This window comes from Panicum virgatum, chromosome 9N (genome assembly GCF_016808335.1).
Source record: "Panicum virgatum strain AP13 chromosome 9N, P.virgatum_v5, whole genome shotgun sequence".
Classification (NCBI taxonomy): domain Eukaryota; kingdom Viridiplantae; phylum Streptophyta; class Magnoliopsida; order Poales; family Poaceae; genus Panicum; species Panicum virgatum.
In genome coordinates this window covers 24503971-24519521 of record NC_053153.1, presented here as the reverse complement: position 1 = coordinate 24519521, position 15551 = coordinate 24503971, and the positions used below count along the sequence as shown (strand labels likewise).

The window sequence follows — 15551 nt, the reverse complement described above, 5'->3', positions numbered from 1 at the left end:
TTTTCATCATTATTTTTCATATAAATTTGTACTTCAGTGATTAATTTATTATTAAATATCCTAATCTATCAAAATAATGATAAAAAATTATGATGTATTTTCTTAAAATGTTTTATGATGTTTACTATCATCTTGTAATATTTCAACTTAAAACTCCACCTATACATGGAGAAATAAAAAAGATAAATTGTATTAGGGGGCAATTTGAACCAAAGAGCATAGTTTGAGGTATAAAAATGAACCAAACGATAGTTTAGAAAGTTATATAAACTTCAGTACAGTTTAGAGGAGTAATTTAGACTTTTTTCTTAAAAAAAGGTGAATAGCAGACCTTGTGCGGACTTGTTATTCATCGCACGTGTGATTGGGCACCAATGCTATAGTAGAAGGCAGCGGCCCAACTTGCACCATTACTGCCTACAAGGAAAGAAATTAAAAGCCTCCATTTCTGCGCTACACCGCTCAACTATCAAAATACTCTCTCTGTCCTGAAATGTAAGTTATTTTGGTTTGTTCTAAGTCAAACTCTTCCAAGTTTGATCAAGTTTATAGAAAAAAGTAATAACATTTTGAATGTCAAATGAGAATAATTAGATCCATTATGAAATATACTTTCTTAATTTACTTATTTGATACGTTAGATGTTAGTATTCTTCTCTATAAATTTGGTCAAACTTAGACTATTTTGACTTAGGACAAAACAAAATGACTTATATTTCAGGACGGAGAGAGTAGAAAATGTGGTAGGATTTGGATTTAGAGAATCAACAAAAAGCAATCGACCATCCCGAAACAAAGTGCTGCTGGGGGCGTGGCTAAGAAGCAGCCAGCTGACTGCCCCCTTCAACCCGACCCTTATTCTCTGTGCGAACAAGCTCTTGGAACAAAAGGTAACATGCAAATGCACACGACCAACTGTTGAAAAAAATAGAAATTATTCATAAAAAATAATATTCTCCATGAAATTGTTTCCTATTAAAGATATGATTATTCCATCACAAAACAGAAAATGTTTTGAGAATAAAGTTAAATATTCCATAAACAAAACAAATGTTTCGAGAAAAGAAATTGGTCCGGAAAAGTATCACTGAAATATAAAGTGTGCTCTACTCCCTCCATCCCTAAATAAGTGTTCATTAGGCTTCAATTTTCTCCCCCAAAGAGTGTTCTTTTATATTTTAGATTGTAGTAGCATCCATCTAATTAAAACAACAAATGCTAAGAAAAATGTATAGAGAAGAACATATAGCTAATAAAATGATTAAGTAGACTTTACTTTTCTAGTTCCAATATATTTGCATTTATTGAGGATTTAAGGAATCAAATAAACAGCGCGGTTTTCAATCACAAGTTACTAGAGTTGTTCTTAAACTATATTATCAAATTGTAACAATATGGCTTCTCCCAGCTTGCCAGACCGGGAAAAACAAGAAATAAATAAAGGTGGAAACCAGGTTGCCATGGTCAGTATCTCTCCAAACCCCTCCCCGTGGTTACGAACATTTCTGGGATGTGCCCATGGACCCTGACAAATCGTGCAGGGCACCGTGGGTACCTCCTCAGGCTACTAAATTTGAAGACCTGTCCGTCTCCGTTTTCATATGAAAGGCCAAACATGGTTATTTTGCATAGTTATAAATGATTAGGGATAGAAGTACGTAGGCGACTAAAAAAATCTCGATCTCTCTGGTTCTATTCCCCTAATGGGTCTCCATATTCTTTTTAATGTTTGGACTAGACAACTGCCTCTGCTCTGTTTTGTTTGACATTGGTTGCTTCAATTTGAACCAACCAACATCACAGCAATTATTTTATATAAGATGGCATTGGCGTTGACGCCCTGCATTTCTTATTTATGTGTCGTCGTGTTTACTCGAGTAATGAATAGTATTAGGCAGAAGAAACCGTCCCTAGATCTGTACCGTTTGACCAAAGGTGAAAAAAAGTCATAAGAATTTTCTAATTTATCTGTCTTTTTAGTACAAATCATAGACTAGAGGTATCGGCCTTTGTATTGTCCGGCAGTTTCTTTACAGGTGTGAGGTGTCCTTTCCACGGTTTGAGTATCTGCCTGTCCTTTTGGCTCCCTGCATCACCTCACAACTTCTGCTATATTTGTATCTTTTTTTTTTCAAAAGAAAAACTCTATAGTCGTATCCTGCTACTGGTACATTTTCATCGCCTGCTCAAGCCTCAACCCAGCAGACCGGATCAGATCCGGCAGTCCATCTCCGGCGCCTGTCAACGTCCTGGTAGTTGCATTGCATCAACTTGCAGTCCATCTCCAGTGAATTACCCATGTCTCTTTTTATTGGCCAAGGTCAGCTTGTGTTTTTATAGTGGTTTTATTGGTTGGAGCGCACCGCAGCATGCAAGCCGCGTTTGCGTCGCTGTGGATAGCTAGGTATGAATAGGTACAAAAGAGGTCAATCAGATTAGGGGGATAATCAACTCTGCAAATTGTGGGAGTAGGTAGGTGTCCGTGCTGTAGTTGTGTGTGCTTGCAAGAAAACATGGGAATTGTTTTTTTTTCTTTTTTTGCACGGGGGCTCTGTCCAGTAACCAATAGGGTGCTTGATTCCCAAGCAAGCCGCAGTATAATGGGGCATTAGTTGTGAGGTGCGACGAGGAAGAGGCTAGCCCGAATTTCTAACTCTCTGTAAGACATTGGATGTTATCATAGTGACATACAGACTATTTATAACTCAAACCATATCTTATGTCTCATTTGTAGCATCATTATATTTGATATAAAATCGTATTATACAAAACAGTAATATGAACCATTGACTTCACTCCCTCTGACCTGAAATGAAATGCATTTTACTTTGTCATAAGTTAAAGTAGTCTAAATTTGAGACCAAATTTATAGAGAAGAATATTAGCATCTAACACATCAAATAAGTAAATTATGAAAATAGTTTCATAATGGATCTAGCTATTCTCATTTGATATTTGTTTATAAATTTGATCAAGTTTAGAACAGTTTAACTTAGAATGAACAAAAATGTCTTCCATATCAGGACTGAGATGGTACATGCCCTAGCAAACCGAGAATTTCGGTCATACGAACTGCCTCAATGTTTTTGCATCATAGAGGACTAAAGATGCTTGCATGCCCCTGTTTTGTTATGACGAGAGTTCAGATTAGGTGACACTTCCCGGATCTCATTCGGTCATCTACGACATGATGAAACCATTGGTCTGGGCGTCTGGCACTCTGGCCTAACAATTTCTTTCCACGGATTAAATAACGGGGCATGGCAATCCATGCATACCACTGACGATGAGCGTGATAAGATGGGCCAGGCCGCAATTGAGAAAAGATGGTTATGGGCTGTATGTAGTGGTGCTCCGCCTAACAAAGGCTGTGACTGTGAGCCATGATTTTAGCACGGAAATACGGAATGGGTTAATGGTGGAGACTGGAAGTTGACAAACCACCATTCCAGTCAGCTGGTTTGGAATGTCCATTCGGATTTGGCCGTTTTTTCTTTTTTATATTTAAAAAAATTAAAATTTCAAAAATATATGTCCGTTTTGGAAAATTTCAAAAATATACCCCGGTCGCCCTATGGGAGGCGACAGGGCTCAAATGTAATTTTTTTTCTTCAAATTTGCAACGAAGTCCCTGGAGAAAAAAAAAGAGGGGGCCTGTCGCCCCCCCAACGGGCGACAGGACCCTGTCGCCCACCCTAGGGGCGACAGGGCCCTGTCGCTCGTTGGGGGGCGACAGGGTCCCTATTTCCCTTTGTCATTTGAGCCTAAAATTTCAGAAAAAAAGAGAGGGGTAATGAAGCATCGAAGTATAAACATACCATCTATTGTATGTAATGGAAAATACGAGAGTGATCAGTGACAAACGTAAGTGTATAAATAAGCTGTCCACAGCTATCTCATTACAAATAAACATCAGAGATACAAACATCAAATATATCTAACCACCCCTATGGCGTCGGACCCTCTTAGACCTCTGCTGGGCACGGACATGACCCTCGGAGGTTTTCATGTCACTAGAATACTAAAAAGCACACATGTAATTAATATAACGATAAGAAATAAGAACTAAGAAATGCATTACGTAATGTGAACCGCCAAATTTTACGTCATAATACAACGATAATGAAACACACATCACACATGCAGTGGCATGTCAGAACCCGTTGCAAACTACGGTAAACAGATTCCGGACTAACCTAACATGCCTTAGTTAATTTTAAAAAAACATAACAAACACAACGATGCAGCATGTCACTAGCACTAGGGTAGTCCTAGTAGCCGTACCCCCACGTAGCAAACTGCGTTGAGGCTTCTCCGCAGTATCCACCCATTGCATGTGGTGCAGGCGATGGTGCCGGAGGCGCAGGGCCCTTCTTCTTGTGACAAGGGCAGTTGCAGTAAGGAATAGTGCATGGTTCATCCTGTGAACCGGCTGCATTGCTGGTATCATCAACTTCGTCGTCTTTGTTACCCTCGCTCACTTCCTCATAATGGTTCACCTTGCATTCCAGATCAAAGATCTTTATCTGGAGGTACTCGATGAACTCCTGAACAGAATCAATTGGTGCAGGATCTACCCACCTAGTAAAACCACAGTTTTCTGGAGCATCGGAAGACTGCAAAACAAATTTCATGTAAGGTGACTCATTGAAGATAAAGAAATGAAACAACCGAGTATTACCCATGCGTGTGGACATTTAAAGAAACGCCGACTGCCATCCATCCCGTCGGTGCACATCTACACTAAGCAGTCCTCACCATGTCTGTATTTTGGCCACGGTTCTCTACGGTTATCGTATTGTCGAAGAGGAGTTTCATTGGTAAATTCACTCTTGTGCTGTGGCGGAAACTCAAACACTGGTTCCGGAAAGGAATCAGGTCCAAGAGGCCCCTCCCATATTATGGGGTCTCCCTTTCTTCCCCATTTTCCTTTCCCAAAACCATAGTAATTCTTCCCGCTAGACCCACCTCCAGACATTGGGTATACAATGAGGTTTGGTGTTTGAATTGTGCTGGGAGTTCACAAACTTGGGAGTGTGGAGTGTAAATGCACCTAAAAACCTACATGACAACACAGTGAAGAGGCTAGCTGACCTAACACTGAAAAGACTAGATTCGATTCTCGAAATGACTACTCGATGCATCTCTGTGCATGCAGACTCACATCATTGCATTGCTGCCGCTCGGTCGATCGCGCTTAGATGCCGCCTTCCCCACTACACGCCACAGACCTTCGCTGTATAATGACAGGTCCGTCGTCCTCGCCAGAGAGACTGCTTTGAAGGTGAGCTGGTGTGGTTGCCGTGTTGTCACTTCTTTTTGAAATGGTGGAAGAGCACTGCTATTGGGTTGTCGTCTTTTGTCATGTATGTTTGGGCAAAGAATGCGACATTTGGAAAACCCGTGATCGCCGTGCTGAGCATTGGCAACCTGTGATCTATTGGGATCTCTCAGCAGCAGACACCGCAGCCCCTTTCGCGTCCTGAGCGACAGGTGAGGTCTCCGGATGCTTTTTAGTATTCTAGTGTCATGAAAATGTGTGCTTTTTAGCAGCAGACCCCGATGTATTTCTTAGTTCTTAATTCTTATCGTTATATTAATAAAATGTGTGCTTTTTAGTATTCTAGTGACATGAAAAGCTCCGAAAATATTAAGGACAAGTTCAAAGATTTCATAAACTCCTGGCTACAACTGCAAATTAATGGTAAAGGCTACAACACACAGAGTTAAGCTCTCAACTTAAAACATAAATAACTAATTGCAGTGGCATGTGCACACGATAAGATAATTTCTTGTTGCATCTAAACCTACCATGCCTTATGGAATGTAAAATGCCGAGATTACATGGTACTACTCTACTGAGTGCACCTAGGATATTTGCCCTTCCTAATTGCTTCGGGCCCGGCTTCCTTCGCACGGCGTGCCCTCTCTCGCTTTCTCTCCCTGTCAGCTTCACATTCGGCCGCCGCCTTACGATCCACCTCCTCCATCCTCTTGTGGATCTCTTCTTGCTCTATCTTGCGCTTCTCCTCTTGCTGTTCCTCGTGCTTCATTCGGCGCCAACGTTCTGCAGCCCACCTTGCTTTTTGTTCCACAATGTACTTTGCCTGCTGCGACTGCACGGTGTCGAACCACTGCATAAAATCACAAAGAGACGGAGGAGACTTTTTCCAACACAAGTTAGAATCATAACTCAATGTTAGGTCACAGAGAAAAATAGCGTATGTTGTCCTGCTATCTTGGCCCGGTCTTTGCCGTATCGCTTAGGTGGATCATATTCGTAGTTCTCACACATAAAGAACCTTATGCCATAGTCGTCTCCTAAAACCTCAGATTGCATGAACTTACATAACGAACCGCAGAAGCACATTGGCACATCAATTCCTTCGCGTACGGTGGCTTTACACTTGCTCCACGGAATGTAGGTTGATCCTGACGAAGACATTGGCGCTATAGTATGGTGCGCCAAATAAAAAACAATGATTTAAGCAATGCACATATCGTATACCAAATCGATGCGTGAAAATATAGGTACTGTCATAATTCTATTATCTTATACTGCAATATCAATAAGGTACTGTCATAATTCTATTCTAATGTATAATTATTTTATTTGAAAAAGTCTGTAATAGTACTCAAATTGTAATACTAAACTAGTGTTTTAAAGCATCAAATCTAATTCAGCTAATCTACTAATTAAATTAAATTGTTATACAATATCAACGCATTTATACGGAAGTTACCGGTAGATCACAAGTGCGGAATTCGGCAGAGCTTCGCCGCTTCCCTTCTCCTCACCCCTCTCTTTTTTCTGGATTTTTTGTGGATTTTTTGAGGTCAAATGAGGAGGGAATGAGGGGGGAGGCCTTATATAAGGGTGGCCTGACCCGGTCGCCCGCTGGGGGGGGGGGGCGACAAGCCCCCCCTGTCGCCCGCAGGATGGGCGACCGGCCCCCTGGCGCGTGTAGGCTGGGCCGCCTGGTAGGTCGCCTGAGGGGTGGGCGACAGGGGCCTGTCGCCCGTTGGGGGGGGGCGACAGGCCCCCTTTTTTTTTTTCTCCAGGGACTTCGTTGCAAATTTGAAGAAAAAAAATTACATTTGAGCCCTGTCGCCCCCATAGGGCGACCGGGGTATATTTTTGAAATTTTCCAAAACGGACATATATTTTTGAAATTTTAATTTTTTTAAATATAAAAAAGAAAAAACCGCTCGGATTTGCACGCTGGAAATGCCATGGGATGATGAAACATTGAAACGAGAGCAACCATGGGCTTGAAGTTGGGGCTATTTCAGTTCCAGGGACCGGAATTGGGCTGGGTTTGTCGTGCTAACTAATAACCTAAGCAGATGGACGGACCGTCTATACTTCAGCCCATGTAAAGACCCGTCTGGAAAAGCCGAGGCCTACTCTCGTTGGTACCAATCCTTAAAGGAAATGGCATTTTGCCATATGGGACAGGCAATTGGGCATGAAAACTTCATCTAGAGACTGGAGAGCTAGATATGATCACGGTCTCCTCGGCGCCTTGTGCTGTTAATATAACGGGAACACCCGCTAACAGTAAAATAAAAGCGTCGTTTGTTCCTATAAAAAATTAGGAGAAAATACGAGTAGCTAGCCATGTCCAGCGTAGTACTCCGGGTTGATATAGATTCTGCACCAAATAACCTAACTAACTGAGTTTTGCTAACGATGTTTTTTTTTGTTACTTCACCAAAGCTGTCCTCCGTGGAACCATGTGCAAGAGCTCGTTGCTAACTCCACCTCTCCCTGTCGAGATTATTGTTCAGGCGCCCTGACCCTGTGATCGATCTGGTCACACGCTTGGATGTGATTCCTAGGCCGCGGATCCCTGCTTTCCTGGCTACCTGCTCGCCCCCTTTGTGTTGACTCGCCGCAAAATCTTATGCTGCACGTACTACGTCACCACTAGCCACTGTTGACCGGCCGGGATCTCATCTCCTAAATACTATAGTAGTAGGGCCCAAGAACGAGCCCTCGTAATTCTGACCGTCCCGGGCTCCCGGAGATGGCTAGCTTTGGTCATTCGTCATTCGTGCATGCTGCTGAGTTCACACGCTAGATTAGCATTGCTGCTGACTGCCTGACCGGGCAATTTTCTTCTTTTTTAATTTGGAGATGAGTCAGATCCAATGACTTTTTCGAGCCCGAAGACAGCGATGGAGGTTCCGAGGACTGAGGTTGAGGATGACTTTTTTTTTTCATTTTTTGCTAGGCGCCAAAGGAAAGGTCATAGACGGACGAGAGGATATATATAGATCCGTTGGGGTTTGGAAGCCAAGCTTAGCTTCACCGGGGAATGTGGTGCGATGGGCGTGCAGATGCGGCTCAAGGAAACGGAAAGAGGCCACGAGGTGTGTTCCGTGTTCGCAATCCACCCTGCAGCAGGGCCTGTTTGCCAATGCAGAATAGGGGGAAATCAGAAGAATAGGATGGAGGAGAGCAAGGTGATCTAGAAACCGCATGGTTGGACAGAGTAGGAATGGAAGAACATTGGTGTTTGAATGAAAGGAAAATAATGTATTTGGCCCATTGTTCACCGGTAAGTCAGTAACTCACGGCTTAACCTGCTAATGGTTTGGGATAAAATTGGTTGCAGCGGTTTGGTTATTCTAGCAATCAGATCATGGTTTAGTTTCACAGAGAAACAGTTTAACTTGGTTAGAGATATTAATACCGCCGAGCGGCTACTTGTTTGACTAGTCGTGCTCATTGTCTTAGCCACTAGTAGCACGTAGCAATTAAAAATATCACCGCCAGTACGCCCCTGCACTACTTGGGTCTTCACCTTTCTCTCTGCCTCTTTGATGTGGTTAGCTCTGCTGGCTCCGCTCGTTATGTTGGGTCCACATGTATGCCAAGCCACACTATTTTACCAAGAGTACTTACCAGTTATACAGAGTTATCTTTAAAAAATTTGAGCCGATTTTGATAACAAATTTTAGTGTGAACGTGAGATTTTATTTTCAGAATCCGGTCCTCAACGCGGAATCTATATTTATATACAGTCATACTATTTTGCACAAAGTGTCCATTTCAATCCAACCCACTATCAAGTCTAGATGGAGTGGTGTGGTTTCATTTTCACATGTTATGAAGTGGTTTAAAGTTGTTTATGTCAGCATATTTAATAAAAATAATTATATCAATATATTTAATAAAAATAGTTTGGTAGGAATCTAACAAGAGTCTTACCGCTGGCAGCTTGCCCGGGATGAACATCCAACAAGCTAGATGAAGGACGGTTCTCAAAAAAAAAAAGCTAGATGAAGGACGAGGGAAAGCGCACATGCGCCCGCGAATGAGGGGTCGCGAGCCGTCGTTTTCGATCGTCCCGGCCGCGGCCGGCCCGCGCTGGTGCTGACCTGACCAGTCGCCTCGCCCGCCAGCAGCCGCCGCCGGTCACGTCGGCACGCGGCGTGGCCGCCTGCTGCATGCCAGTCTCACGTTCAGATTCGCCGACCCGGCCAGGAGCCCAGGACACAGGTCCACGAGCGAGCGCGGCCCGTGAGACGACGGAACGTTCTCTGCCGACAGCCGATCAGGGTCGTTCTCGGCGAACGCATTCATGCAGCGGCGCTAGCTAGTTCCTGCCTTGCTGGAATAGGACAGCGTTGACAGCTAAAATTAGCATCGATCTAATCAGTCTCTTTGAGCGGTTTGACCGGTCGGACGTTGTAGTCTGTCCGGCAGGATACCGACCGGTCTGACTGGTCCAAGAAGAGTCCAAGTAGAATTAGGTTTTTTTAATTTAAATCTGTAAAAATTTTTTTTTGCGAGATAAGTCCAACCCACCCTATAAATATAAAGGGACACGGTCGATTGGAAAATCCAATCGATCAAAAACATATCAATATATTACTTTTTGTTATTTTGCATTATTTTTTGTCTCCCTCAAACTCTAGCTCTTCTAATCTCCATATGATGTTCTTCTTGCGTCTCCGCGACGTCTGAAGGCGTTCTAGGTGGCCTGCCGATCTTATAGCAACCCTACGCGCGCTTGCCCTGACGGGGTCCCCCCGGACGAGCGTTCGTCAGACTTCGTCGTTCTGCACCGGCGAACCGATCTGATCGGTTACCTCGACCGGTCTGACCAGTCTGAGCATCGACGCTGCAATTGTGCCGTTGTTCACCGCGCAATCAAGCGCATTCGTGTATTGGCCCTAGATTGGCGCTAATATATTTTGGCGACTCCGCTGGTGAAGAAAAATCTTAGTTATTTAAACCGATCTAATCTATGCCACATACTACCATGGTGAAACTGTCAAGTGGTGATGTTGATGCCAGCAATATCGTTAGGCCGACTCCTGATCAACTGTCGGCTGAGGATCGTCAAGCTTATAAAGCCTTCATCAAGGAGTGCGAAGAGGAGAACACACGGCGCAAAGAAAAAGAAATCGAAGAGAAGCGTCAGCGGTTCTTGTCTCACTTCTCCAGGAACCGGAAGGGTGAAGTCTTCAAGGACAATAAAGTGGTCATTTTTTCGGATGAAGAAGAACAAACCAAAGTAAATAATAATGTAAGTACTTCAGCATCGCCTGATATTTTGGAGCAATTTACTCAATTAATGGTTGATGGTCAAGAAAAGATGCTTGCTACTGTTCAAAACATGATTGATAAGTCATTAGGAAAGCAACCCTTGGCTAATGATAGCAGTGCTCCTATGTCTAGTGTCGCTGGTACTTTTTAAAATCACTCTATGCCTCCTGAGTCATCGGCAATACCTGCACCACAGTATGGCATGCCGATGAACTTTTATGATGGTCAGAAACCTCCAGAGCAGTACAATGCGAATGGAGCGGTCAGACCGGTTGCACAAACTTGGGTTGGCTTTTGCAATCATCCCAAGCATATATATAAACCCACTTGGGTCACTGTTCAATCTCACTAAAACAGTTGACCTGCATACACGCAATCATGCAGTGCAGGTCGGAAGGACGGAAGGACAGACAAAAGATGAGTCCAACTAATACTCTCGCCTAGCCCTTGCCGTTTTCCCCCTTGTTGTTATGTGCTTAACGAAATTAGAATGGCAGAAAAGCATGGAGCAGTTGATTATTGCAGTGGGCATTTTTTTAGGATTTCATCCTCAGCTCCTTCCACGGCTTCTGCTGGAGTCCTATCAAAGAGGATGGAGCCAAAGGGCTTTGCTGGAAAAGCTCCTGAATTTCCACTCAGTACAGTCTCTAGAGCCATTTGCCCCCCCCCCGAATGCCACTTGTCGGGGACCACGATAAGGGACACTCTAATCGGGGTACTAAAATCACCCTAAAAACGCAAACACATATTAGATAACTGAGCCCACGAAGGCCTACGGCCTCCTTCCAATTTGGAAGAAAGGAAAGGACTCAAAGAAGCCCAGTATGCGGCCCATCTGCACCCCCTTCGACTCGGGAGTGATCTCCGTCTCGCTCGAGGGCTCCCATTGAGACCCTCGACCGCGCCCCGCGTCTCCGCCTCGCTCGAGGGTAGCGAACCTATCCTCGAGGAGGCAAATCATCTCCGCCTCGTTCGAGGGTAGCATTAAATGTCAACCACTCCTTCACAGCGCCCAGGACAGACGGCGTCAGGCCGCCATTCCCCACAGTAGCTGTGATCGGAGTCCCATCCGCCAACTCCGGTCACTGCTCCGCCATCCCGGACGCTGTGGCAACACTGTGGGAACCTGCGACACGGTACGAGACGTGCTCGGCATAGTTCCCGTTACTATTCTGCCAACTCCTGCTGTCCGGACTCCACCTCACCACACCAACGACCCCGGACCCGTCCCCTGCTCGGAAAGAGGTCCGGCGTCGCCACGTGCCCCCCAGGAGGGACGCCCAGCACTAGCAGCCGGAGGCTCGGACCTCCTCCCCTCGAGGGGTCCAGGACCTCCACGTGACTCCCGGACCCCTTAGTGCACGCGCTAGCACTCCGCCCAGTGGGGGGGGGGTCCGGGACCGCCACGTGTCCCACTACCGCTGGCGCACATATATATACAAGACCTTGGCCTGCAGGGCCCACGGGATGCCGCCACGCCCCATCTGGAAGACGGTACACCCTACAGCGACGACCATGCCGCCTGCTGGGGCTGGCAGGACGCCGGCGCGATCTCCGTAAGACCAAGGACGATACCCAGGACGACTGCCACGCCCGACACCATGCCCCACAATGTACTTCCCACAGTGCCCGACCACTGCACCCCCGCGATTCGGGGGAAATACGACGACTTCCATGATCCCCTGCGCATGTACACCGTCCCTCCTTGTGTCTATAAAAGGAGGAGGCGGGCTTCCTTTAAGGGGGTCGCGCGACCAGACCATTTCGATAGAACGCAACACTTAGCACCACTGAGCACCCGATATTGGCACTCGCCTCAATCAACTTCTCCTCTAGCAGAGACTTGGGAGCTTCCCTCCCTCTCTCGCCTCGCCTGTACCCCTACTACAGGCACCTCCGGTGCAAGATAATACAGTGCCCTCGCACACCCCCTTGCTGGACGTACGGCCCCGCGGCCGGAACCAGGATAAACCCGTGTGTTACTGTGTTGCCTCTTGCATCAACATCTGGGACGAGGAAACACGCAGCATTACTAGTTGGGTCCGGGCCGCCGAGTCAGGACACCGACACCACTATAACAACATTAATAATAGAGGTTTTCTGTTGCCTGTCAGTCAGGGATTAGTTCACTGCTCACTCTGGTTGTCGTGTAAAAATGCGAACTCCGGTGAAAAAAAAAACGCTTTGCCCTCTCTCCGCTCGGGGCGCCTCACTGCAGGCGGCTCCAGCGGCGAAACCTTGCGCCACAGCCGCTCCTCCCTTCTCCCTCCCTCCTCCACCTCGCCGCTGCCGGAGGGTCCGCCGGAAGTCCGTGTGGGTCTTGAGGATGGCGGCGGCGAGGCTTCCCCCAGTGGTGGCGTGCGGGATCTCGTGCGGGCGGTGAGATCTCGACGGCGCCTCGACTTGTCGGCGTGGGCCGCCCCCGCGGCGGCGATGGCCCTGGACCGCAGTTTCGGCGCCGCCCTGGCCGGATCTGGGGGCTGCGTGGTGGGGGGCGCCGGAAGTGGGTGGGGAGGGCAGCGGTCGGCGCAGGACGGCGGCTTCGGCGAGCACGGGCGGCGGCGATGGCGGCCAGGCTGCCACGAGTCGGTGGCTGCGGCGGCGGCCGGTGCGGGCGCGAGGTGCCGGCTATGGCCGGCACTGTGGAGACGGCGTAGGCAGTGGCTGGGCTGCCGGTCTCTGCCTTTCTCGGTCATGTTGGCTGGGCGATGGTGGGGCCGGGGGTGTGCGGTGCGCAGGCGACGGATTCTGCTATGTGAGGATGGTGCTCCCCTTCTCCATTCCTTGTCGGCGATGCTGGTCCAGCGACACCTTGGTGGTGGGGCTGGGGGCTGGCTGGTGCTTGCTGGTGGCGCCTAGGTGGTGCTTTCGGGCTGCGCCGGGCTTCTTCCGGCGCCGGTGGAGCGGATGCGGCGGGGAGCAGGCTACTGCCATGGCCATGTAGTTGCGGCAGGTATGGTGCTGAGTCGGGCGAAAGCCTTCACTGACGTGTTGTCAGTGGGCATGGTGGCTGTTGACATTTCCTTTGGTAAGGGCATGTCGTTTAAAGTCTGACGTGCACGACTTTTCCCCATCGTTCTTACCATTCGTTGGCTCGTCCTGGAGAACTGGATGAGGCCGAACTCTCGACCTTCCGCCACACCTTCTTTTCCTTCTTCTGTCTTTTAGGTGCGGAGGGTCGTTGTTCTGGCTGGGGTTCTGGTGCACCCCAGAGTGCTTGCCCTTCATTGTCTTGTTGGATCATGTAGCGCTGCTCTTCCTTCTTCTTGAACCTGAAAAACATATCCCCCCTTCCGACACGGAAACGGATTTCTCCCTTTCCGACATCGATCCTTGCCTTGGCAGACCTTAGAAAAGGTCGCCCAAGTACGAGGTCGACTCCGAGGTCGCCCTCCATATCCATTACCACAAAGTCGGCAAGGATGAAGGAGTATTGTACTCGTACAAAAATGTGTTCGGCTATCCCTTTGGGATACCGAATGGTTGAATCTGCAAGCTATACGAGCATAGTTGTTGGGGAAAGAGCAGGATTTTCTAGTGCTTCATAAATTACCTTGGGCATTATATTCACGCTTGCCCCCAGATCGCATAGGCATCGCTCGAAGTGTTTGCAGTAGATCGAGCAGCTGATCATGGGGACCCCTGGATCCTCTTGCACCGCTGTTACCATGCCCTTCCAAACGTCGTTCCTTGGGGGATAGTACCTACCTGCATGGTTATTGCGTGGTGGCCTCCGGGACGAGTTATCCCGTCCGGTAGACACCATGCTGACATTTTCAACGGGAGACTCAGGTTGCCCCGGGATCTTTCCGCTCTCAACAGCAGGTAACAAAGCAGCAATTTGTGCAAGCTAGGTTTCAATCATTTTGTTGAAACTTAACTGGTTTTTAAGAGTTGAAGACAAAGTTTCAAGCTTGACATTTAAACTTTCCAGGGATTTGTCATTGGCTAAAAGCTTTTTATTTATATTTTCATTGATTTTAACTTGGCCAAGAACAAGTTCTCTCAAGGGAGGTTGGTTTGAATTGAAATTTGAATTATAAGAAGGATTGTAGTTATTACCTCCTTGAAAAGGGGGACGTGGCTGGTTCCACCCCTGGCTTCCTTGTTGTGGACGGTACCCGTTGTTGTTGTTGTTGAGGTAGGCACAGTCTTCACGGGTTTCGGGGCAGTCGTTCCCCGAGTGTCCATCATTACCATAGACTTCGCACGTGAAGTGCGAACCCATGGCGTAAACGGGAGCATGGATCGGTTGTTTGCTCCCTTCCTCCATCTTCTTAATTAGAAGGTCCAGTTTCGCGGTAATCATATCTGTCTCTTTGACGGTATGCATGCCCTTGGTGTGGGTTGGAGTCATTCATCACTCCACCCCTGATTGGAGACCATCTTCTCGACCAATGCTTTGGATTTGGCTATGGTTAGGTCGAGGAAGGCTCCTCCAGTAGCGGCATCAATGTTGGCTCGAGATGTCGTTGTGAGCCCATTGTAGAAGCTTTGGAGGACGAGCGACTCGTCCATGCCATGATGAGGATAGGACAGGATGTATTCCTGCAGCCTCTCCCAAGCTTCCGGGATGGATTCCATCCCTGTCTGCTGGAAACTTGAAATTCTCCCGTGCAGGGCATTTGTTTTGCCCAGCGGGAAAAATTTTGTGAGAAACGCCTTGGAGCATTTGGCCCAGGTGTCGATGTCCTTTTCTTTGTAAAACCACTATTTCGCCTTCCCCAGTAGGGAGAAGGGAAATAGATGAAGCTTGACAATATCAGCGGCGACACCCCGTATGACAACAGTGTCGCAGAGCTCCAGAAAATTCTGCAAATGTGCATTTGCGTCCTCATTCGGCTTGCCACAGAATGGGCTAGCCAGCACCATGTTGATGAGGCTTGATTTGAGCTCGAAGTTCACATCCCCGACATTGATGTTGGGGCCAGTGGCCACATTGTCGGTGGAGGGGACGGAGAACTCGCGGAGAGTCTTTTCAGCCATAGCC

At 47.1% G+C, this 15551-nt stretch overlaps 1 non-coding gene across 1 annotated transcript; it reads left to right on the top strand.

The window, feature by feature from the left end:
* The first annotated feature begins 15077 nt into the window (after positions 1-15077).
* On the top strand, positions 15078-15186 carry LOC120693582. Its single transcript, XR_005683044.1, has one exon. It is a non-coding gene; the product is annotated as a small nucleolar RNA R71 (small nucleolar RNA).
* The last annotated feature ends 365 nt before the right edge of the window (positions 15187-15551 follow it).